At 39.2% G+C, this 25,961-nt stretch overlaps 1 protein-coding gene across 2 annotated transcripts in view; it reads right to left on the bottom strand.

Annotated features, from left to right (window-relative positions):
- Positions 1–25,961, bottom strand: part of LOC116579663 (spermatogenesis-associated protein 31E1-like) — a 104,186-nt gene that overhangs the window by 36,773 nt on the left and 41,452 nt on the right. The window lies entirely within an intron of this gene.

Genomic DNA, 25,961 nt, shown 5'->3' on the forward strand with positions numbered 1-25,961 from the left:
GTTTGTTGGTTTAATTAAGATAAGACGTGTCTTTGAAGTTACAGCAGTAAATGTGAAACTTTTATTCTATCAAAGTTTACTGAAGGTCAAATAAGCTTGTGTTACTTGTTAAAATTTGTTAGCAAAGAAATGACTAAACTGGTGGTTAATTGTCTGTCTCAAAGTTCTAATGGGTAATTGCTGAAGTAGCTTTCAAAGTCTTTGGTAACCCGAAAGTTTTAAAGTTTTGCTTGGATGACAAATGGAATTAAATTGTGGACATCTAGGTCTTAACCAAACAGGATAAAATGCTAAGTCGTTAATTACTGGATGTAGGTTTGTGCTTTTGACTTCTTACTGCAAAGAAACTAAGAGTATTTAAATCTGCTGGTAGACTTGTTTTCCTCTTAACTGATTCATAAATTGCCACCTGAAGAATTCTGTTGTAACAGTTCACAATTGGTTAATAACTAAAGGTGTTTCTAAGAATACAAAGTTCTGCTTAGTGTAACTAAGACTGATGGAAATAAAGGGAAACTCTATATGTAAGAAAGATTTAAGGAATGGGAATACATTTTGTTGAAGGTAAAGGAAGGTAATTTTGTCCTAAATGAGATGGTTGTTTAGAAGGAAATGGCTTGAGACAAAACCTGAATGCGAAGGAAGTTGTAGAAGGTTTGTAAAGGGAGATCTTCAGAAAAGGAATTTTAGCTATGGTCAAGAATGAACTAAGATTGAAATGAATGGGTTTTAAAGGTATATTGGTACAAGACTGAAATTGTCTCTGTTCAAAAGGACAACGTCTTCTTAGATCAATTGATCTGCTGTTAAGAAAATGTAAATGGTTTTCTCTTTGCCTGCCCAGAAAAACCAGTTTCTATGTTTTCTTTTATTAGGTGTTTAACATCCCTAATTATATTTAGGCATGTGCTTCAACACTTTCTAAGATTTTAGCAAATGTTGACAAGATTTAAATTGTAAATCTCTTTAACTCAGGCTTTTCCTTGGTATGTGAAGTTGCTCATGAAATACTACTGAACCAATGATAAACCTTGGGTTACATTTGGGAAAATACTATAACTATTCTAGAGATTCTACGCACTTCCTAAAGTTTTAACGTTTTGAGAGATCACCGCTTGATACTGTAATTATGGAAATGTTATGTATCACAGAAATAACCTGATTTCCTTGCAGCTAAATTGTAAACTCCCGTTTCTCTTTAGCTCTAACCATATCCATTCTGAGTTTTTGTCATTTATAATTGTTTTAATTCTCTTGTAAAATGAGTTTTATCTTCAAGAAGATTCCTATAAAGGACTTTCAGGACAAATACAGATATTTGATATACTTGAAAATCCTAAAACTGAAATGGGTAAGAATTTCCAAAACTGACTAAAGCCGCATTCACCAGAATTAGTAACATGGGACTAAATGAACTAAAAGATTATAGTGTTGTGTCTCTTACTTTAAACATTGCTGGTTCTCTCTAATGTTTGCTCTTCCAGACTAGGGATACTTCCTCCTAGTTGTCTGTAACTTATAGAGATGTAAAAGTGCTCATTTGTAAAAGTGCTCAAAGCATTCAAGCTTTTCTCTCTATATGAACCCTCTGAAACCAAAAGGTTTCAGTAAGCATTCTTCCATGGCAATCAGTCATTTGCATAAGTTCAATAAGAATCTGTTCTCCTTGTAACAGGACACCATTGGAAACTGGTTATTTTACCAAGGCTTTGACTGGGATGTCATATTTGAAAAGACTCAGATATGAGCAGACAGTTTAAAGGAACTAAGGTTGACTTTATGAAACCTGGAGCCATAAAGCCCCTTGGGACTGTTGGCCTGATACCTTGCTTACAGAGTTCCCAGCAGCCTCACCAGGTGAGTAAAGAATGTCACTCCTTGGTAGGTGCAGTCTCAGGAAGAGGAATTCGCCCAAAGGTATTGCAGGCATGCCTGATGGCAAGTACAGGGCTTGGCTTCTGGCCTGGAGAGGCTACTAAAAGTTCAACCTAGAGATTCCTTATAAGAAGTTCCATCAAAGCAGATTCTAAAAGATCTATATGATCACACTCAACTGTTCTTGCTGAGCTTATGGAAATAATGGGCCAAGTTTGTTAAAACTGAACTTGTTTCACAAGTGAATTAGTCCTGATTTGGCTATCTCTGTAAATGAGGGTTATTTTAGAGAGAAAAAAAAATTATGTTTTGGTAACACACCTTTATGGGTGTTAAATTCTAGATTTGATTGTCTTTAAATGTTGTTTACCTAAGCTAAACAATTTGAGGTAAACTTCAGAGAAGTTACACAATAGCTTCTTTAGTCGATCTTACTGTTTTGTGGGGATATTAGCAGACCCCACGGCACATGATTAAACAACTGGAATAATGAAATTGCCTAAAAGCCAACCTGTCGCACTCCATAGGATTAACTATGGACTTGTGGAGATAATGGATGACCCCACTTTCTTTATGAGTGGATTGGATGATTCATGGGGGACTCCCCTTATCTCTTGACAAGTTTTCTCCCACTTGACAATGATCCTCTGTAATCAGGATATTGTTAAGGTTGGACCACTCAAAGGTCTTCTTATTGGTTTCATCCCTTAGTCATATTTATCCTAGAGGCCACCTCTGTTGAGGTGCAATTGTAAACAGATGCTTTAGCTAAGCATAGAACAGACCTCATAAAAGGAGCCTCAAAGCTTACTATGGAACAGCCCTCCTATAAAAGAGTCTCAAAGCTCACTATGGGACAGTCCTTGACTGTAATGATGTCACATCAGGTCCAGATTTGTCTTAGAAGCCAAAGGCCACCAATGGATGATGGAGGCCAACTTATTAAATACTGGGCTACACTAACAGATATGCCAGAAATTATACTTAAAACTTGTCAAACTTTAAACCTAGTTACCTGTATGCCTGAACCTGACCTGTACTTCTTTCTCTATAGAGCAAAAGAGGTTATTGATCTTGCTTACTCTATTTGTCCAGATTTAAGATGCCCCTGTTAAAAATATGACTGACAGTTGGTTTTCTGATGACAATAGTTTTCATAGAAAAAATAAGATAAGCTAGGTGTGCCATAGTGCTCACTAGCACTTTGCAATTGCCAGAGCCTAAGAATTAACACTTATACTGACTCCAAATATGCTTTCCTGGTACTACATGCCCATGGAGCTATTTGAAAGGAAAGGGGATTGCTATCAAGCCATAACTCCCCAATCAAATATGGGCCTAAGTTACGAAACCCTCCTTATCGCTATACTAAGGATGATATATATCAAATCTGGGATACATATCTGTGGCTTACACCCACGATTGGAAGGCTCAGTCAAAAGGCAGTTTTATGCTGGGAACAAAGAAATCATACGAGTGATATTTGGGCAAAGAACACACGATATCTGGGATGGCTGTCACTAGAAATGTGTTCCCAAGTAATAGTAATCCAGGCTACTGACTGGTTTGCTACTGACTGGGCAAGGCGACCTGGCATCAGATGGCCAGCTCCAAATGGAACCCACTGGATATGTGGAACTAACCTGTGGGCCTGGCTTCCTCCAGGGTGGATAGGTCGCTGTACTTCAGGATTTGCCTGGATTCATGGGCGCATTATTACAACTCCAGCTAATCCCCCCAACTTGAAACAAAGATGGACACGATCTGTTTTTAAATGGTATGATCACTTAGCATCCATCTTTGTTCCATCTGCGGGACTAGAAGATGTCATGTGGCATGTAGAAGCCCTTAATAAATATACTACAAAGGCACTCAATGATTCACTAAATGGCATCTCCCTACTTAATACCGAAGTGTCACAGATACGCAGGGCAGTCCTACAAAATAGGATGGCCTTAGATGTCCTGACAGCAGCCCAGGGTGGTACATGTGCAATCATCAAAACAGAATGTTGTGTGTACATCCCAGACTATCACAAAAATGTCACAGGACTAATAAAAGATATGAATACCCAAATTAAGGCCCTACAAGATCCTTCTCTCTCTCTCAGCGAATGGTTAAGTTCCTGGTTTGAAGGAGGACTATGGCCAAATCTCCTTTTCGGGCTTCTCATTCTTATCGCCTTATTAACCTTAATATGTTGCTTTGTTCCATGTTTCTCTACTTGGTGCCGAGACTCCATTGCTACAATGACTTCACCACGACAGACGATCCTTGTCGCGCGCGAGAACGCCTCTTCACTATCAGCGCTGGATTCAGCTGCCTCCACCTTTTGTAACTCCCCTATACGTTCCTACCCTGATCAATATTGACCCGAGCAGGTAGGGACAGCTCTACGCCCCTATTCAGCACAAAGAAGTTACAGAAGATGAGACCTTCCACCTTCAACCACCTTAAAGATTTAAGGGTCAAAATTGTTCAGGGGGGAATGATGAGGGAGCGGGAGGCTGGCTGAGGACAAAGCAAAAGCTGGCGCCTTGCACCTCCCCCTTCATCCGCTCCCCTCCATATGTGTAGCATTCCTCAGGCACCCCTGACTGCCATAAAATGATAAATAGTTAACTCGCTGAGATCGCAATCCTGCAAGACAGGAGTCTCCCTTGGTTTACAAATTTCCTTGAGATTACAACAAAGAAGTTACCTTATCAATAGCCCAATTTCCAAAGACACAGAACTCAGTTCCTCAAGCCTAATGTTACCCTCCCCTCCATAAAAACCGAAGGAGGTGGAAGTAGAAGGAAAAGTAAATAAAGTTAAATTTCTTCTAAACTTAAATCTCATTAACAAGGATGCTTGATAGCAGGAATGTAACATTCCACCAGACTTCCAATTGTCTTTACTTGATAGCAACTAAGCCTTCAATATCCTGATAGTATTCTTTGCCTCAATAGCCCTTCTGAACACCCCTTTGTCCTCACCTACCCAACTCCTGTGTATATAACCAACCAGTCCTCACAACCCAGGGCAGCCGCATCTCTGCCTGCCCACGGGCCCTGTCCCCGTGCTCTAATAAATCACCTTTTGCACCAACGACGTCTTAAGAATTCTTTCTTTAGTCGTCGGCTCCGAACCTCCTCACCCCACCGAACCTGACTTAGGTTCTGGGACTTCATCACCATGATAAACATAGTTACCATCTGTCACCACACTGCATTGTTACAGTATTATTGAACATATTCCCAATGCTGTACTTTACATTTTCTGTAACTTATTTATTTTGTAACTGAAAAGATTTTACCTCTTTATCCCCTTTATCTGTTTTTCCCATTCTCCTACCCATTTTCCCTTTGGCAATCACCAGTTTGTTCACCGTATTTAAGAGTTTGGTTTTTGTTTGTTTTTTGGATTCCACATATAACTGAAATTGTATGGTACTATGATTTTTATAGTACTGTCACTCCTCTTAAACTTCACGTCTTGTCTTTTAAAATCTGTACCACAGGGGGATGGAGAAAGTACCAAACTTGTATCCCATGTAATTTGTGTGTGTGCATGTGTGTGTGTGTGTGTGTGTGTGTGTGTGTGTGTCTATAGTGTACAGGATAGAGAGGTAGATTCTGTGAATATGAGAGTGTGAAAGTTGGGAGCTTTGGAGTTAAAAGCTGAAATTCCAGAAGTGGATCCCTGGTTCAAATTTCAATATTGCACATTCCTATCTTGCTGTCCAGGAGTCACACCTATAATGTCTTTACCAAAGTATTCTTCTGTCCAACAATTCTTGTTCTCTCCAGATCATGCTTTTATTGTGTTTTTCAGTGTGGATGGGCTGACAGTTTTCTGAGTATTCAAAGTCTGATTTCTTTTTGCTTAACAACTATTTAACAATTCCTTGTTAAAATTATCTCTAAGCTCTTGCACTCTACTATGAACTGTAACAAAAATCCAGATTGCACCCCTGACATTTTTTTCTTAGAAATCTCCTCAGGTAATCATTCAAGCTCATCACAAATATGTTCTGTTTTCCAGAAAACACTAAGCACCATTCAGCCAAGTGCTTTACCTCTTTATAACAAAGATCTCCTTTCCTCCAGTTTCTGATAACATTCTTCATTCCCATCAGAGACCACATGAGCATCATCTTTAAAGGTTCATACTTCTACTGACAGTCTCTTCCAGTCAGTGTAGACTTTTCTAACATACACCTTGTAACTCTTCCAGCCTTTCCCCATCCCACTTCCACAAAGTCACTTCCATATTTGCAGGTATTTGTTACAGCAGCTCCCTACTTTTCAATGCCAAAATGTCCATTAGGTTGCTAGGATTGTGTTAATAGAATGCCAGCCACCAGACTGGGTGGCTTAAACAAAAGAAATTTATTTTTTCAGAATTCTGGAAGATGGAAGTTCCAAAATTAAGGTATCAGAGGGTTTGGTTTCTCCTGAAGCTTCTCCTCCTGGCTTGGAGACCGGACTTTCTTCCTGTGTCCTCACATGGTCTTTCCCTATGCAGGTCCATCCTTGGTGTCTCTTCCCATTCTTATAAGGGCACCTGACTTATTGATTAGGATTGCATTACGATTTAATTATAATTTAATTTAAGCTACTTAATTATAATTTAATTTAACCTAATTGTTTCTTTAAAGGATTTATTTTTTTTAAAGATTTTATTTATATATTTGACAAAGAAAGATCACATTTAGGAAGAGAAACAGGAAGCGAGAGAGAAGAAACAGGCTACTTGCTGAGCAGAGAGCCAGATGCAGGACTCAATCCCAGAACCCCTGTGTGTGTGTGTGTGTGTGTGTGTGTGTGTGTGTGTGTGTGCAGATATAGATATAGATATAGATACAGATATATATATATATATATATATATATATATAGAGAGAGAGAGAGAGAGAGAGAGAGAGATACAGATATAATTATCACATCTTTTTTTATCAGTTCATCTGTTGGTGGACATCTAGTTTCTTCCCATAGTTTGGCTATTGTGGACTTTGCTGCTATAAGCATTCGGGTGCACATGCCCCTCCAGATCACTACATTTCTATCATTACGGTAAATATCCAGTAGTGGGATTGCTGGGTCATAGTGTAGCTCTACTTTCAACTTTTTTAGGAAACGCCATACTGTTTTCCAGAGTGGCTGCACTAGCTTTAATTCCCACCAATAGTTTAGGAGGATTCTCCTTTCTCTACATCCTCACCAAAACCTCTTGTTTCCCGACTGGTTGATTTTAGCCATTCTGACTGCTGTGAGGAGGTATCTCATTGTGGTATTGATTTGAATTTCCCTGGTCCTGAGTGATGTTGAGAACTTTTTCATGTGTCTGTTGGCCATTTGGAGGTCTTCTTTGCAGAAATGTCTGTTCATGTCCTCTGCCCATTTCTTGAACGGAACATCTGTTCTTTGGGTGTTGAGTTTAATAAGTTCTTTATAGATTTTGGAAACTAGCCCTTTATCTAATATGTAATTTGAAAATGTCTTTTCCCATTCTGTTGGTTGTCTTTTGGTTTTGTTGACTGCTTCCTTTGCTGTGCAAAAGCTTTGGATCTTGATGAACTCCCAATAGTTCATTTTTGCTCTTGCTTCCCTTGCCTTTGGCGATGTTTCTCGGAAGAAGTTGTTGTGGTTGAGGACAAACAGGTTGTTGCCTGTGTTCTCCTCAAGGATATTGAGGGATTTTTGTCTCACATTGAGGTCTTTCATAAATTTTGAGTCTATTTTTGTGTGTGGTGTAAGGAAATGGTCCAGTTTCATTCTTCTGCATGTGGATGTCCAGTTTTCCCAGCACCATTTATTGAAGAGACTGTCTTTTTTCTATTGGACATTCATTCCTGCTTTGTCAAAGATTAGTTGACCATAGACTTGAGAGTCCATTACTGGGCTTTCTACTCTCTTGCATTGATCTGTGTGTGTGTTTTTGTGCCCATACCATACTATCTTGATGATTACAGCTTTGTAATAAAGCTTGAGGTCTGAAATTGTGATGCCATCCTCTTTGGTTTTCTTTTTCAACATTTCTCTGGCTATTTGGGGTCTTTTCTTAGTCCATATAAATTTTAAGATTATTTGTTCCATTTCTTTGAAAAAAGTTGATGGTATTTTCATAGGGATTCCATTAAATTCCAAAAATTCCGTAGGTTGCACTAGGTACCATAGACATTTTCACAATATTTGTTCTTCCAAGCCATGAACATGGAACATTTTTCCATTTCTTTGTGTCTTCCCCAATTTCTTTCACGAGTACTGTATAAATACAGAGTACTCAGTATTTCTGGGTACATATACTTTGTCTCTTTGGTTCAACTTATTCCTAGGTATCTTACGGTTTTTGGTGCAATTGTAAGTGGGACAGACTCCTTAATTTCTCTTTCTTCCATCTTGTTGGTGTATAGAAATGGAACTGCTTTCTGTGCATTGCTTTTATATCCTGACATTTTACTGAATTCCGGTATGAGTTCTAGCAGTTTTAGAATGAAGTCTTTTGGGTTTCCCACATAAATTATCATGTCATCTGCAAAGAGTGAGAATTAGACTTCTTCTTTGTTGATTCAGATGCCTTTTATTTCTTTTTGTTGTTGGATTGGTGAGCTACAACTTCCATGACATGATAAAGTAGAGGAAATGGACATGTGGAATATGTGTGCAGAGGAAGCAGAGAAGGAAAGTTAAGTTTCACATATACTTTGCTGCTTTCCTATATTTTTAATGCCACTGCATAAGAATTTTTGATCTTTTAATTGAAAAGCACAGGCAAGGTTTAGTGGTTGTGCTAGAAATAAAAATCTTTATTAGAGCAAAAAGGAAGCCCTCCAGAAAACTGAGGTGAAGATCTCATGACAGGACTGACTTGAGTGGAGGAGTGGGGGGGGGGAAAGAAAGGGTCATCTTCCACTCCTGTTCCATGAGACCTGAGACAACCAGCTCCTCCCTCGACCCATGTCTGTGGAACTCAGACTGTTCATCTCTGAAAACCTAGATTCTTCCCCTTCCCTTTGCATTATTTCCCAGTCCAGAGGAACTGATCCTGAAAGCTGACCTGCCTGTCACCCAGGTGAAATGATTCTGTGTGCTGACAGATCACCCCCTCAGCACAGAGCAGCAAACAGGCCCCAGTACCTTATGCATCAGACCCTTGGGCATTGTAGGGCTCAAGGTCATCTTCCAGGGCCTGAAAGGTACCCACACACCCACCCTGCTGAGCCCCTCTTCCATCCCTCACTGTGACACCTGTGGATTCTTGTTAGTTCTGTAGATTCTATCACTGCTCAATAGAGCAGCCAGCCTGGGCCATGGAGTGGCTGGAGATTGCCCATTTTCAGGGGCTTCCATCAGCCGTGAGGCCAACAAGAGAGCTGCCTCTTGGCTCCTCCATGAACACTCCTCTCTCCCAAGTCAGCTCATGTAGTGCCAGTTATTTCTTTCCTGAATTGTGTGGACTTGGAATGGATTTTGTTGAATAACCATTACACTTAATGCTGGAAGTTTACTATTTTTTAAATGTAAAATCAATTAATTAACATAAGATGTCTATATTAAGCAATGTTAACTTCCAGTTGTATTAAAAATATGTTTACATAAAATGAAAAGCATTCCGATCCTAGAAAGCTCTTGGATTATTATGAAACAATTACCCTAAGGACTGCCACTGAGGTCATTCTTCCTCTCACAGAACCTTAGTGATGTAAAGTCATCATAGATTGCCTGTTAACCATCTGTCATTCTTTCAAGGCATTTCTTATCCTATGTTTGGTCATCCCTCTTCGAGGGGTCATGGGAAAAATATAGCCTGAGTTCTTGCATAATGACTTGAATGCCAAGACTTTTATTCTGTATAAATCAGGGTTTTTAGCTATAAAATCCATAGTTCACAGTGTCTTCCCTTCAGTATCTTTCAGTACATTACTCCATTTTCTTGTGGTACAAAATACGGCATTCAGAAATGTGGCTTACATTCTCATTTCCTTTCCTTTATATGTCATCTGCTCCTTTTTCCCTAGATGCCCAAGGATTTCCTTTTTTCTTTACATTTTAATTAAATTTTGCATTTCAATTTTAATTTCATTTTTCTCTAAATGATTTTACTAAGCCTTCCATTTGTCATTCTGAGTCAGTGCTCAGGGTACTCTGTTAATAAACAGTTTGAAAGGATTTATTGTGTTTACAAAAAATTCTGTATTATGACTTTTAACGTTTCTGTGTTTTTGCTTTGGTTTTCCCAGAGGCATTCCAGATATTCATTTCCTCTCCATAACTTCACATTTTGATATTTTCTCTCAAATCTTGTAGTCTCCTTTTTAGTTTCTTTCTTAGCATTTTTCTCTTCTCACTTCCCATTCTCATACAGCACTGTTTGCTGCCTTTTTTACTACTTTCCATTTCACTTAGGAAGTAATGTTTCAATACGCTGCTGCTTCTTCCCTGAGGTCTGTACTTTCCTCACTGAGTTTTTCTAACTCTAATTTATGGTGTCATTCAATATCCTGTTTCATTTCCCTAATGCCTTTTTCTTCATTTTGGGGAAAAAAGCACATGAAAGTAGATGAAGTTTGTCAGGAATTTATGCCTTCATTTCTTCAGTGGAGCTATTCTGAAGGTACTCCCCTTACCCCTTACAACCCTCTTCCTGGGAGTCCATAGCACTAATTTTCTGTCACTAAACTTGTTTTCTTGGATTTGTAGAAAGCAGTACATCTTAAGTGGACTTCTAGCCTCACAGAGCTCTCTCTCTCTCCTATTATTGCTCTGAAATGCTCAAATCCATGACGGCTTGGTTCTGGAGATTTTCTAGATATATCCCGCTACCCCTCATTCATTGGAGTCTGCTCTCTCGCTACTTCTACTGCAACGGTCCTTCGCCATTTTGGTTCTGTTCTTTAATGTAGTGAGCAGCCTATATAACTTAGAAGAGACAACTGCCTTTATCTTCCCCAAATCTATAGCCACTCTTTTACATGGTTATCTATTTTCAGATTCATTTAACATTAAAGTGATTGTCAAATATATACATGTGTTTAAATTATTTCATTTTAGAATTTCTTCTAGGCTTATTTTTAATAAGTAATTTATTCTCATACATATTAATTTTTAGTTTTTTAAAATTTTATTCTAGTTGTGGATTTTCTTTGCTTTTTGTTTTAATTTTTTCAATTTATTTATTTTCAGAAAAACAGTGTTCATTATTTTTTCACCACACCCAGTGCTCCATGCAATCCCTGCCCTCTATAATACCCACCACCTGGTACTCCAACCTCCCACCCCCCCACCACTGCAAACCCCTCAGATTGTTTTTCAGAGTCCATAGTCTCTCGTGATTCACCTCCCCTTCCAATTTACCCCAACCCCCTTCTCTCTAACTCCCCATGTCCTCCATGCTTTTTGTTATGCTCCACAAATAAGTGAAACCATATGATAATTGACTCTCTATGCTTGACTTATTTCACTCAGCATAATCTCTTCCAGTCCCGTCCATGTTGCTACAAAAGTTGGGTATTCATCCTTTCTGATGGAGGCATAATACTCCATAATGTATATGGACCACATCTTCCTTATCCATTCGTCCTTTGAAGGGCATCTTGGTTCTTTCCATAGTTTGGCGACCGTGGCCATTGCTGCTATAAACATTGGGGTACAGATGGCCCTTCTTTTCATGACATCTGTATCCTTGGGATAAATACCCAGGAGTGCAATTGCAGGGTCATAGGGAAGCACTATTTTTAATTTCTGGAGGAATCTCCACACTGTTCTCCAAAGAGGTTGCACCAACTTGCATTCCTACCAACAGTGGAAGAGGGTTCCCCTTTCACCACATCCCCTGCAACACATGTTGTTTCCTTTTTTGTTAATTTTGGCCATTCTAACTGGTGTAAGGTGATATCTCAATGTGGTTTTAATTTGAATCTCCCTGAGGGCTAATGATGATGAACATTTTTTCATGTGTCTGATATCCATTTGCATGTCTTGAGTGGAGAAGTGTCTGTTCATATCTTCTTCCCATTTTTTAATATGTTTGCCTGTTTCGTGTGTGTTGAGTTTGAGGAGTTCATTATAGATCCTGAATATCAACCTTTTGTCTGTACTGTCATTTGCAAATATTTTCTCCCATTCCGTGGGTTGCCTCTTTGTTTTTTTTTTACTGTTTCCTTTGCTGTGCAGAAGCTTTCGATTTTGATGAAGTCCCAAAAGTTTATTTTCGCTTTTGTTTCCTTTGCCTTTGGAGACATATCTTGAAAGAAATTGCTGTGGCTGATATCGAAGAGATTACTGCCTATGTTCTCCTCTAGGATTCTGATGGATTCCTGTCTCACATTGAGGTCTTTTATCCATTTCGAGTTTATCTTCGTGTACAGTGTAAGAGAATGGTCGAGTTTCATTCTTCTACATATAGCTGTCCAGTTTTCCCAGCACCATTTATTGAAGAGACTGTCTTTTTTCCAGTGTATATTTTTTCCTGTTTTGTTGAAGATTAATTGACCATAGAGTTGAGGGTCCATATCTGGGGTCTCTACTCTGTTCCACTGGTCTATGTGTCTCTTTTTATGCCAGTACCATGCTATCTTGGTGATCACAGCTTTGTAATAAAGCTTGAAATCAGGTAACGTGATGCCCCCAGCTTTATTTTTGTTTTTCAATATTTCCTTAGCGATTTGGGGTCTCTTCTGAGTCCATACAAATTTCTGGATTATTTGCTCCAGCTCTTTGAAGAATACCGGTGGAATTTTGATCGGAATGGCATTAAAAGTATATATTGCTCTAGGGAGTATAGACATTTTAACAATGTTTATTCTTCCGATCCAAGAGCATGGAATGGTCTTCATCTTTTTGTGTCTTCTTCAATTCCTTTCATGAGTGTTCTGTAGTTCCTCGAGTACAGATCCTTTACCTCTTTGGTTAGGTTTATTCGCAGGTATCTTATGGTTCTTGGTGCTATAGTAAATGGAATCGATTCTCTAATTTCCCTTTCTGTATTTTCATTGTTAGTGTATAAGAAAGCCACTGATTTCTGCACGTTGACTTTGTATCCTGCCACGTTGCTGAATTGCTGTATGAGTTCTAGTAGTTTGGGGGTGGAGTCTTTTCGGTTTTCCATATAAAGAATCATGTCATCTGCGAAGACAGAGAGTTTGACTTCTTCATTACCAATTTGGATACCTTTTATTTCTCTTTGTTGTCTGCTGTTGCTAGGAGTTCTAATACTATGTTGAACAAGAGTGGTGAAAGTGGGCATCCTTGTCTTGTTCCTGATCTCAACGGGAAGGCTGCAAGCTTTTTCTCATTGAGGATGATATTTGCAGTGGGACTTTCATAGATAGAGTTGATGAGGTTCAGGAATGTTCCCTCTATCCCTATACCTTGAAGCATTTTAATTAGGAATGGATGCTGGATTTTGTCAAATGCTTTTTCTGCATCAATTGAGAGGTCCATGTGGTTCTTCTCTCTTCTCATATTAATTTGGTTTACCACATTGATTGATTTGCGAATGTTGAACCATCCTTGTAGCCCAAGAATGAATCCCACCTGATCATGGTGGACCATTCGTCCATTGAAGGGCATCTTGGTTCTTTCCATAGTTTGGCGACCGTGGCCATTGCTGCTATAAACATTGGGGTACAGATGGCCCTTCTTTTCATGACATCTGTATCCTTGGGATAAATACCCAGGAGTGCAATTGCAGGGTCATAGGGAAGCACTATTTTTAATTTCTGGAGGAATCTCCACACTGTTCTCCAAAGAGGTTGCACCAACTTGCATTCCTACCAACAGTGGAAGAGGGTTCCCCTTTCTCCACATCCCCTCCAACACATGTTGTTTCCTTTTTTGTTAATTTTGGCCATTCTAACTGGTGTAAGGTGATATCTCAATGTGGTTTTAATTTGAATCTCCCTGAGGGCTAATGATGATGAACATTTTTTCATGTGTCTGATAGCCATTTGCATGTCTTGAGTGGAGAAGTGTCTGTTCATATCTTCTTCCCATTTTTTAATATGTTTGCCTGTTTCGTGTGTGTTGAGTTTGAGGAGTTCATTATAGATCCTGAATATCAACCTTTTGTCTGTACTGTCATTTGCAAATATCTTCTCCCATTCCGTGGGTTGCCTCTTTGTTTTTTTTTTTTTACTGTTTTCTTTGCTGTGCAGAAGCTTTTGATTTTGATGAAGTCCCAAAAGTTTATTTTCGCTTTTGTTTCCTTTGCCTTTGGAGACATATCTTGAAAGAAATTGCTGTGGCTGATATCGAAGAGATTACTGCCTATGTTCTCCTCTAGGATTGTGATGGATTCCTGTCTCACATTGAGGTCTTTTATCCATTTCGAGTTTATCTTCGTGTACAGTGTAAGAGAATGGTCGAGTTTCATTCTTCTACATATAGCTGTCCAGTTTTCCCAGCACCATTTATTGAAGAGACTGTCTTTTTTCCAGTGTATATTTTTTCCTGTTTTGTTGAAGATTAATTGACCATAGAGTTGAGGGTCCATATCTGGGGTCTCTACTCTGTTCCACTGGTCTATGTGTCTCTTTTTATGCCAGTACCATGCTATCTTGGTGATCACAGCTTTGTAGTAAAGCTTGAAATCAGGTAACGTGATGCCCCCAGTTTTATTTTTTATTTTTATTTTTATTTTTATTTTATTTTATTTATTTATTTATTTATTTATTTTTTATTTCCAGCATAACAGTATTCATTATTTTTGCACCACACCCCGTGCTCCATGCAATCCGTGCCCTCTATAATACCCACCACCTGGTACCCCAACCTCCCACCCCCCATCCCTTCAAAACCCTCAGATTGTTTTTCAGAGTCCATAGTCTCTCATGGTTCACCTCCCCTTCCAATTTCCCCCAACTCTCTTCTCCACTCTAAGTCCCCATGTCCTCCATGCTATTTGTTATGCTCCACAAATAAGTGAAACCATATGATAATTGACTCTCTCTGCTTGACATATTTCACTCAGCATAATCTCTTCCAGTCCCGTCCATGTTGCTACAAAAGTTGGGTATTTATCCTTTCTGATGGAGGCATAATACTCTATCCCCAGGGGTACAGGTCTGTGAATCACCAGGTTTACACACTTCACAGCACTCACCAAAGCACATACCCTCCCCAATGTCCATAATCCCACCCCCTTCTCCCAAACCCCCACCCCCCAGCAACCCTCAGTTTGTTTTGTGAGATTAAGAGTCACTTATGGTTTGTCTCCCTCCCAATCCCATCTTGTTTCATTTATTCTTCTCCTACCCACTTAAGCCCCCATGTTGCATCACCACTTCCTCATATCAGGGAGATCATATGATAGTTGTCTTTCTCTGCTTGACTTATTTCGCTAAGCATGATACGCTCTAGTTCCATCCATGTTGTCGCAAATGGCAAGATTTCATTTCTTTTGATGGCTGCGTAGTATTCCATTGTGTATATATACCACATCTTCTTGATCCATTCATCTGTTGATGGACATCTAGGTTCTTTCCATAGTTTGGCTATTGTGGACATTGCTGCTATAAACATTCGGGTGCATGTGCCCCTTTGGATCACTACGTTTGTATCCTTAGGGTAAATACCCAAAAGTGCAATTGCTGGGTCATAGGGCAGTTCTATTTTCAACATTTTGAGGAACCTCCATGCTGTTTTCCAGAGTGGCTGCACCAGCTTGCATTCCCACCAACAGTGGAGGAGGGTTCCCCTTTCTCCGCATCCTCGCCAGCATCTGTCATTTCCTGACTTGTTGATTTTAGCCATTCTGACTGGTGTGAGGTGATATCTCATTGTGGTTTTGATTTGTATTTCCCTGATGCCGAGTGATATGGAACACTTTTTCATGTGTTTGTTGGCCATCTGGATGTCTTCTTTGCAGAAATGTCTGTTCATGTCCTCTGCCCATTTCTTGATTGGATTATTTGTTCTTTGGGTGTTGAGTTTGCTAAGTTCTTTATATATTCTGGACACTAGTCCTTTAGCTGATATGTCATTTGCAAATATCTTCTCCCATTCTGTCAGTTGTCTTTTGATTTTGTTAACTGTTTCCTTTGCTGTGCAAAAGCTTTTGATCTTGATGAAATCCCAATAGTTCATTTTTGCCCTTGCTTCCCTTGCCTTTTGCGTTGTTCCTAGGAAGATGTTGCTGCGGCAGAGGTCAAAGAGGTTGCTGCCTGTGTTCTCCTCAAGGATTTTGATGGATTCCTTTCGCACATTGAGGTCCTTCATCCATTTTGAGTCTATTTTTGTGTGTGGTGTAAGGAAATGGTCCAATTTCATTTTTCTGCATGTGGCTGTCCAATTTTCCCAGCACCATTTATTGAAGAGGCTGTCTTTTTTCCATTGGACATTCTTTCCTGCTTTGTCGAAGATTAGTTGACTGTAGAGTTGAGGGTCTATTTCTGGGCTCTCTATTCTGTTCCATTGATCTATGTGTCTGTTTTTGTGCCAGTACCATGCTGTCTTGATGACGACAGCTTTGTAATAGAGCTTGAAGTCCGGAATTGTGATGCCACCAACGTTGGCTTTCTTTTTCAATATCCCTTTGGCTATTCGAGGTCTTTTCTGGTTCCATATAAATTTTAGCATTATTTGTTCCATTTCTTTGAAAAAGATGGATGGTACTTTGATAGGAATTGCATTAAATGTGTAGATTGCTTTAGGTAGCATAGACATTTTCACAATATTTATTCTTCCAATCCAGGAGCATGGAACATTTTTCCATTTATTTGTGTCTTCCTCAATTTCTTTCATGAGTACTTTATAGTTTTCTGAGTATAGATTCTGTGCCTCTTTGGTTAGGTTTATTCCTAGGTATCTTATGGTTTTGGGTGCAATTGTAAATGGGATTGACTCCTTAATTTCTCTTTCTTCTGTCTTGCTGTTGGTGTAGAGAAATGCAACTGATTTCTGTGCATTGATTTTATATCCTGACACTTTACTGAATTCCTGTATACGTTCTAGCAGTTTTGGAGTGGAGTCTTTTGGGTTTTCCACATATAGTATCATATCATCTGCGAAGAGTGATAATTTGACTTCTTCTTTGCCGATTTGGATGCCTTTAATTTCCTTTTGTTGTCTGATTGCTGAGGCTAGGACCTCTAGTACTATGTTGAATAGCAGTGGTGATAATGGACATCCCTGCCGTGTTCCTGACCTTAGCGGAAAAGCTTTCAGTTTTTCTCCATTGAGAATGATATTTGCGGTGGGTTTTTCATAGATGGCTTTGATGATATTGAGGTATGTGCCCTCTATCCCTACACTTTGAAGAGTTTTGATCAGGAAGGGATGCTGTACTTTGTCAAATGCTTTTTCAGCATCTATTGAGAGTATCATATGGTTCTTGTTCTTTCTTTTATTGATGTGTTGTATCACATTGACTGATTTGCGGATGTTGAACCAACCTTGCAGCCCTGGAATAAATCCCACTTGGTCGTGGTGAATAATCTTTTTAATGTACTGTTGAATCCTATTGGCTAGTATTTTGTTGAGTATTTTCGCATCTGTGTTCATCAAGGATATTGGTCTATAGTTCTCTTTTTTGGTGGGATCCTTGTCTGGTTTTGGGATCAAGGTGATGCTGGCCTCATAAAATGAGTTTGGAAGTTTTCCTTCCATTTCTATTTTTTGGAACAGTTTCAGGAGAATAGGAATTAGTTCTTCTTTAAATGTTTGGTAGAATTCCCCCGGGAAGCCGTCTGGCCCTGGGCTTTTGTTTGTTTGGAGATTTTTAATGACTGTTTCAATCTCCTTACTGGTTATGGGTCTGTTCAGGCTTTCTATTTCTTCCTGGTTCAGTTGTGGTAGTTTATATGTTTCTAGGAATGCATCCATTTCTTCCAGATTGTCAAATTTATTGGCGTAGAGTTGCTCATAGTATGTTCTTATAATAGTTTGTATTTCTTTGGTGTTAGTTGTGATCTCTCCTCTTTCATTCATGATTTTATTTATTTGGGTCCTTTCTCTTTTCTTTTTGATAAGTCGGGCCAGGGGTTTATCAATTTTATTAATTCTTTCAAAGAACCAGCTCCTAGTTTCGTTGATTTGTTCTATTGTTTTTTTGGTTTCTATTTCATTGATTTCTGCTCTGATCTTTATGATTTCTCTTCTCCTGCTGGGCTTAGGGTTTCTTTCTTGTTCTTTCTCCAGCTCCTTTAGGTGTAGGGTTAGGTTGTGTACCTGAGACCTTTCTTGTTTCTTGAGAAAGGCTTGTACCGCTATATATTTTCCTCTCAGGACTGCCTTTGTTGTGTCCCACAGATTTTGAACCGTTGTATTTTCATTATCATTTGTTTCCATGATTTTTTTCAATTCTTCTTTAATTTCCCGGTTGACCCATTCATTCTTTAGAAGGATGCTGTTTAGTCTCCATGTATTTGGGTTCTTTCCAAACTTCCTTTTGTGGTTGAGTTCTAGCTTTAGAGCATTGTGGTCTGAAAAGATGCAGGGAATGATCCCAATCTTTTGATACTGGTTGAGTCCTGATTTAGGACCGAGGATGTGATCTATTCTGGAGAATGTTCCATGTGCACTAGAGAAGAATGTGTATTCTGTTGCTTTGGGATGAAATATTCTGAATATATCTGTGATGTCCATCTGGTCGAGTGTGTCGTTTAAGGCCTTTATTTCCTTGCTGATCTTTTGCTTGGATGATCTGTCCATTTCAGTGAGGGGAGTGTTAAAGTCCCCTACTATTATTGTATTATTGTTGATGTGTTTCTTTGATTTTGTTATTAATTGGTTTATATAGTTGGCTGCTCCCATGTTGGGGGCATAGATATTTAAAATTGTTAAATCTTCTTGTTGGACAGACCCTTTGAGTATGATATAGTGTCCTTCCTCATCTCTTATTATAGTCTTTGGCTTAAAATCTAATTGATCTGATATAAGGATTGCCACTCCTGCTTTCTTCTGATGTCCATTAGCATGGTAAATTCTTTTCCACCCCCTCACTTTAAATCTGGAGGTGTCTTCGGGCTTAAAATGAGTTTCTTGGAGGCAACATATAGATGGGTTTTGTTTTTTTATCCATTCTGATACCCTGTGTCTTTTGACAGGGGCATTTAGCCCATTAACATTCAGGGTAACTATTGAGAGATATGAATTTAGTGCCATTGCATTGCCTGTAAGGTGACTGTTACTGTATATGGTCTCTGTTCCTTTCTGATCTACCACTTGTAGGCTCTCTCTTTGCTTAGAGGACCCCTTTCAATATTTCCTGTAGAGCTGGTTTGGTATTTGCAAATTCTTTCAGTTTTTGTTTGTCCTGGAAGCTTTTAATCTCTCCTTCTATTTTCAATGATAGCCTAGCTGGATATAGTATTCTTGGCTGCATGTTTTTCTCGTTTAGTGCTCTGAAAATATCATGCCAGCTCTTTCTGGCCTGCCAGGTCTCTGTGGATAAGTCAGCTGCCAATCTAATATTTTTACCATTGTATGTTACAGACTTCTTTTCCCGGGCTGCTTTCAGGATTTTCTCTTTGTCACTGAGACTTGTAAATTTTACTATTAAGTGACGGGGTGTGGGCCTATTCTTATTTATTTTGAGGGGCGTTCTCTGAACCTCCTGAATTTTGATGCTCGTTCCCTTTGCCATATTTGGGAAATTCTCCCCAATAATTCTCTCCAGTATACCTTCTGCTCCCCTCTCTCTTTCTTCTTCTTCTGGAATCCCAATTATTCTAATGTTGTTTCGTCTTATGGTGTCACTTATCTCTCGAATTCTCCCCTCGTGGTCCAGTAGCTGTTTGTCCCTCTTTTGCTCAGCTTCTTTATTCTCTGTCATTTGGTCTTCTATATCACTAATTCTTTCTTCTGCCTCATTTATCCTAGCAGTGAGAGCCTCCATTTTTGATTGTACCTCATTAATAGCTTTTTTGATTTCAACTTGGTTAGATTTTAGTTCTTTTATTTCTCCAGAAAGGGCTTTTATATCTCTCGAGAGGGTTTCTCTAATATCTTCCATGCCTTTTTCGAGCCCGGCTAGAACCTTGAGAATTGTCATTCTGAACTCTAGATCTGACATATTACCAATGTCTGTATTGATTAGGTCCCTAGCCTTCGGTACTGCCGGTGGATAATCTTTTTAATGTGCTGTTGGATTCTGTTGGCTAGGATCTTGTTGAGAATCTTAGAATCCATATTAATCAATGATATTGGTCTAAAATTCTCCTTTTTGGTAGGGTCTTTGACTGGTTTGGGGGTCAGGGTAATGCTGGCTTCATAGAAAGAGTCTGGAAGTTTTCCTTCTGCTTCAATTTTTTGAAACAGCTTCAGGAGAATAGGTGTTATTTCTTCTTTGAAGGTTTGGTAGAATTCCCCAGGGAATCGGTCAGGTCCTGGGCTCTTGTTTTTTGGGAGGTTTTTGATCACTGCTTCAATCTCGTTATTAGATATCGGTCTATTCAGGTTGTCAATTTCTTCCTGGTTCAATTTTGGTAGTTTATATTTTTCCAGGAAGGCATCCATTTCATCTAGGTTGCTAAGCTTATTGGCATATAACTGTTGATAATAACTTCTGATGATTGTTTCTACTTCCTTGGTGTTAGTTGTGATCTCTCCCTTTTCATTCATAATTTTATGAATTTGGGCTTTCTCTCTTTTCTTTTGGGTTAGTGTGGCCAATGGTTTATCGATCTTATTGATTCTTTCAAAAAACCAGCTTCTAGTTTCATTGATACGTTCTACTGTATCTCTGGTTTCTACCTCATCGATCTCAGCTCTAATCTTGATGATTTCCCTTCTTATGTGTGGAGTTGGTTTGATTTGTTGTTGATTCTCCAGTTCTTTAAGGTGTAGAGACAGCTGATGTGTTCTGGATTTTTCAATTTTTTTGAGGGAGGCTTGGATGGCTATGTATTTTCCCCTTAGGACCTCCTTTGCCATATCCCATAGGTTTTGGACAGAAGTGTCTTCATTCTCATTGGTTTCCATGAATTGTTTCAGTTCTTCTTTGATCTCCTGGTTAATCCAAGCATTCTTAAGCAAGGTGGTCTTTAGCTTCCAGGTGTTTGAGTTCCTTCTGAACTTTTCCTTGTGATTGAGCTCCAGTTTCAAAGCATTGTGAGAATATGCAGGGAATATTCTCAGTGTTTTGGTATCGGTTGAGTCCTGATTTGTGACCGAGTATGTGGTCTATTCTGGAGAAGGTTCCGTGTGCACTTGAGAAGAATGAGTACTACTGCAACAGTCCTTCGCCATTTTCGTTCTGGTCTTTAATGTAGTGAGCAGCCTATATAACTTAGAAGAGACAACTGCCTTCATCTTCCCCAAATCTGTAGCCACTCTTACATGGTTATCTATTTTCAGATTCATTTAAAGTTAAAGTGATTGTCAAATATATACATGTGTTTAAATTATTTCACTTTAGAATTTCTTCTAGGCTTATTCTTAATAAGTAATTTATTCTTATACATATTAATTTTTAGTTTTTTAAAAATTCATTCTAGTTTTGGATTTTCTTTGCTTTTTGTTTTTTTAAATTTATTTTTTATTTATTTTCAGCATAACAGTATTCATTGTTTTTGTACCACGCCCAGTACTCCATGCAATCCATGCCCTAATACCCACTACCTGGTTCCCTCAACCTCCCATCCCCCCACTTAAAACCCCTCAGATTGTTTTTTAGAGTCCATAGTCTCTCATGGTTCACCTCCCCTTCCAATTTCCCCCAACTCCCTTCTCCTAATTCCCCATGTCCACCATGCTATTTGTTATGCTCCACAAATAAGTAAAACAATATGATAATTGACTCTCTCTGCTTGACTTCTTTCACTCAGCATAATCTCCTCCAGTCCCGTCCATGTTGCTACAAAAGTTGGGTATTCATCCTTTCTGATGGAGGCATAATACTCCATAGTGTATATGGACCACATCTTCCTTATCCATTCGTCTGTTGAAGGCCAAAATTAGCAAGACAGGAAACAACATGTGTTGGAGGGGATGTGGAGAAAGGGGAACACTTTTCCACTGTTGGTGGGAATGCAAGTTGGTGCAGCCTCTTTGGAGAACAGTGTGGAGAGTCCTCAAGAAATTAAAATAGAACTTCCCTATGACCCTGCAATTGCACTGCTGGGTATTTACCCCAAAGATACAGATGTAGTGAAAAGAAGGGCCATCTGTACCCCAATGTTTATAGCAGCAATGGCCACAGTTGCCAAACTGTGGAAGGAACCAAGATGCTTTTTGTTTTTTATATTTAAGTCTTTTGATTTTAGAGTTATCAATTACATTTCATTTATTTTATTTTAAAAGGTAGAGTAGATCAACTGATTTAGTTAATACAATCTTCTTTGCTAGGTTTTTAAAAAAAAAAAAAAAAAAGCAGGAGAAGATACCAGGACAAAGAAGCTTACGCTCTGAGGCAACCTTTCCTGTCATCCTGAGTCAGCAGGTAGATGCTCCATGATATTGTGAAAGGAGGTGGTAGATTCAGGTCATCTTAGCTTTCCAAATTGAGTATTAGATAATTGCATTTCAGGCCAGGGGAAAGACAGGCCTGAACACAGGGGTTCTAGTATTTCCAGTGCACCACCCCAGGGAGAGCCTATTCCAGAGTAGGGCCTCAGTGGTAGAAAGAACCCTATCTCTTGGCCACACTTTCCAGGACCTTCCACTTGACAACAGGCAGCCAGGGTCAAGGATGAGAAAGACTGTCATCCTGTCTCTCCCAAGAGGATGCTGTAACCCTTGAACTGGGAGATAAAGAGCCCTGTGTCCTTGGCTGCAGCCATCTGGAGTGGACTTTGTTTCATATTGAGCTAGGGATGGGGAAGGGAGGAAGAAGGTTGTGGTTCAAGTGTCACAGACTCCTACCGTTCTTACTAAGTAGGTTTCCTTGAATACATTTTCTTCATTTGCTATATGTACATAGGGCCATTTGTGGACCCTCTCATTTTAAAAATATCATCTTCACCACTTTCACTGGACAGTTGGTCAAGAGACCCATGATGGAAATGATAGTCCTAGCTGGTAGTTTTGAGATGGTTTGTTATTCAGTAAATGAAAGTGAATACAATTGCAATGAGTAGATATTTAAAAACTAACAGACACAAGGAAATGATTAGAAGTCTATGAATAGTTTGGCATTTACAAAGTCTGAAATTTTTATCCATTTCTGCTTTCTCTTATGTCTTCTGCTTCTTATTTCATGAGCTTTGTTTCCTTTCATTTTTTTTTTTTGACCATACGCTGGTTTTTATCCTTGGCAAAACTAACTACAGTAATTTCCTTATACCAAGAATGACTGTACCCTCTTTTAGAGAAGCTCAACATTTGTGTCTGCCATGAGGCTGGAGCCCTATCAGTCACAGACCACCTCAAACCACATTCATAGCTTAATGTTGGTTGACAGATCCCTAACTAGTCAGACTGCAAGGGCACATCGGCCTGTTCCTTTGCTGTCTCCTTTCCACTACTTCCCTGCAGGCTCCTGTGTTTGAGGAGAACAGTGTATCTTATCTTGTCAGGCTCCTTGGGGTCCCAGAGTAATACGTGCAGAATTCCCCATAAATTTCTTGTGATGGTTAATTTTGTATATTGACTTGGTTGATTTCATTGCGTCCATATATTTTGTCCAGCATTATTGCCAGATATTTCTGTGAAGTGTTTTTTGGATGTGATTAATACTTGAAACAATGGACTTGGAGTAAAACATAAGACTTTCCATAATGTGGGTGGGCCTCACCTCATCAGTCAAAGGCCTAACTAGAACCAAAGACCAACTGCCCCAGAGGAAGACGGTTATTATACCAACAGACCACTCCAAACTTGAACTGCAATATTTTCTCTTCCTAGGTCTCCAGCCTAAGGACATTTGGACTTTGTGTTAAAATACTTGTGGGACTTTATCTTATGGAGGTGACTGTGTGATGACACAAAGATGCAAATGGGATTGAGGTATTTTTGTTATTTGCATTTCCCCAGAAGAGGGGGCATGCCAATTCACACAGGAATCTGGTCAGGAAACAGAAGTGGGAGTGAGGTGAAAGCATAGCCCAGAGCCTTTACAGGGGTTTCCATGGACAAAGCAAGGCAGAGCAGGGAAAACAGTCTAGGACTGGCCAGTTTGAATAATGTCAAGCATCTTTATGTATAGGGTGGCCTTTAGTTGTCTGACTCCTACCTTTGCTGTGATTTAGAATGAGATTACTATTGGTTTTAGTTTGTGAGAGTGAGATAAAGGAAGTGTTGAGGTAGGGCCTTGGGATTGGTTGGTTTGGATATAAAAGGTATGTAACCAGGTGATTATTATCTCCATGAATAGAACAACTTCTCCTGGCTTCCTTATCTTCTCCTTATCTCCAGAAAGATGTCTCATCACCATAAAAAACAGAAAACGAAAAAATGATTAATATAGCCTTGAATTGCAATATTAGCTCTTCCAGGGTCTGAGCCTGCCAGCCCAACCTGCAGATTTTGGATTGCTACTCTCTATAATCATGAGCCAGTTCCTTAAAATAAAACTCTCTCTCTCTCTCTCTCTTTCTCCCTCCCTCCCTATAGATATACAGATATAGACATAGATACAGATGCTATATATTTACTTTTAGACACCCAATTGGTTCTCTGGAGAACTCTGACTAATACAGCTACCTTCCTGTGGCCTTTGCAGATGTCTGTTGAAGGCCAGGAATATCCTTGTAGCAAAAACAACTTTGGGAATCAGATATTCTGATTTTATTTCAAGTGCAGGCTTTCTCAGCATTTGGCCTTCTACATTCCTGCTCTCCTTCTTCCTCTGCAATTCCTTTATGTAGACTTCTTTTTTAAGGTTTTTTTATTTTATTGTTTGTTTGTTTTGTCTTGTGTGTATTTATTTAAATTCTGGTTACTGAAAGTACAGTGTACTATTAGTTCCAGGTGTACAGTAGATTCAACACTTCAATACAACACCCTGTGGTCATCAAACAGATGCCATCTTTAAACCATCATCTGTTGAACACATGACCCACCTGTCCTCTGGTACCATTCTATAATGGTTTGCTTGTTCTCTGTAATTTTGTTTGCTCTCTATAATTGAGAGTTGGATTTTAGGTTTGCCCTTCAATACAAGTTTTATTTATTTATTTATTTATTTGTTTGTTTGTTTGTTTGTTTGCTTAATCTCTATGCCTAATGTGTTTCTCAAACTTACAACCCTAAGATAAAAAGTTGTATACTCCACTAACTGAGCCAGCCAGGTGCCCCATGGAGATTATTTTAATGAATGTTTTTAACTTCTTTTTTTTTTTAAGCATCACAGTGGAATCTAGTAATTTCTACCCACCCTCCCATAGTAGATACCTCATGTCTGTCCCTAAAGACACAGTCTCCACCCATCCCACCCCTTCAGTGGTGTAGAAGTGGTAGATAGAAAGGCCGAACAGTTATCTATGCTCTCTGGCTGGGTGAGTTCAGCCAGTGGGGAGCCCCAACGGAAGATCTGAGGAAGGGAATAGAGTGGCCCCATTTTATTTCCATGAAAACCCTATTTGTGGGGCTTCCTCAGTCAGTTGTGTCCATCAACAGCTAATCTCTACTTCTCATTTTCCTTCCACTGTCCATTAGGATTAGCAGTGGTGGGGGAGGTTGGGACAGTGAGGAAGGGGGTGAAAAGGGCATGGGAGGCATGAAAAAAGCTCTGTTGCTGCTACTTATTCCAGGCTCCTGCACCAGCTTCCACTTCTCCGTATCCCCAACCATATCTCGCTAATTAGTTCTTCGGTACAGAAATTGCACAAATGGTCCTACCGTAAGTTTGCCAGCTCCACATAATACTTCTATTATGTCCACAGAAAGTACCAATTGCACACCTCTTTGATCTGTTTTTATCCTATTATTTACCCTATCTATGTGCAATCTAACTCAACCATTCTATTCTTCATATGCAATATTTTGACTTGGTTCTTTCCTGTAGTTTTCTTGGGTCTTATTGCTACTGATATTTTCCTATATCCAGAAGGATAGATTTATTTTGTTTATTAATTTTCTGGAGTCTGTCTACTCCAATAATTCTATTTCAAATGATATTGAACATCCATTCTGTTGGATTCCTTATGTGGTCATCGTACATCCCAGGTGTATAGTAATTCTTGCATGTGTGCTCATATTCCCCATGGGTTAGCAGATATTCTGT

This window comes from Mustela erminea, chromosome 19, assembly GCF_009829155.1.
Source record: "Mustela erminea isolate mMusErm1 chromosome 19, mMusErm1.Pri, whole genome shotgun sequence".
Classification (NCBI taxonomy): domain Eukaryota; kingdom Metazoa; phylum Chordata; class Mammalia; order Carnivora; family Mustelidae; genus Mustela; species Mustela erminea.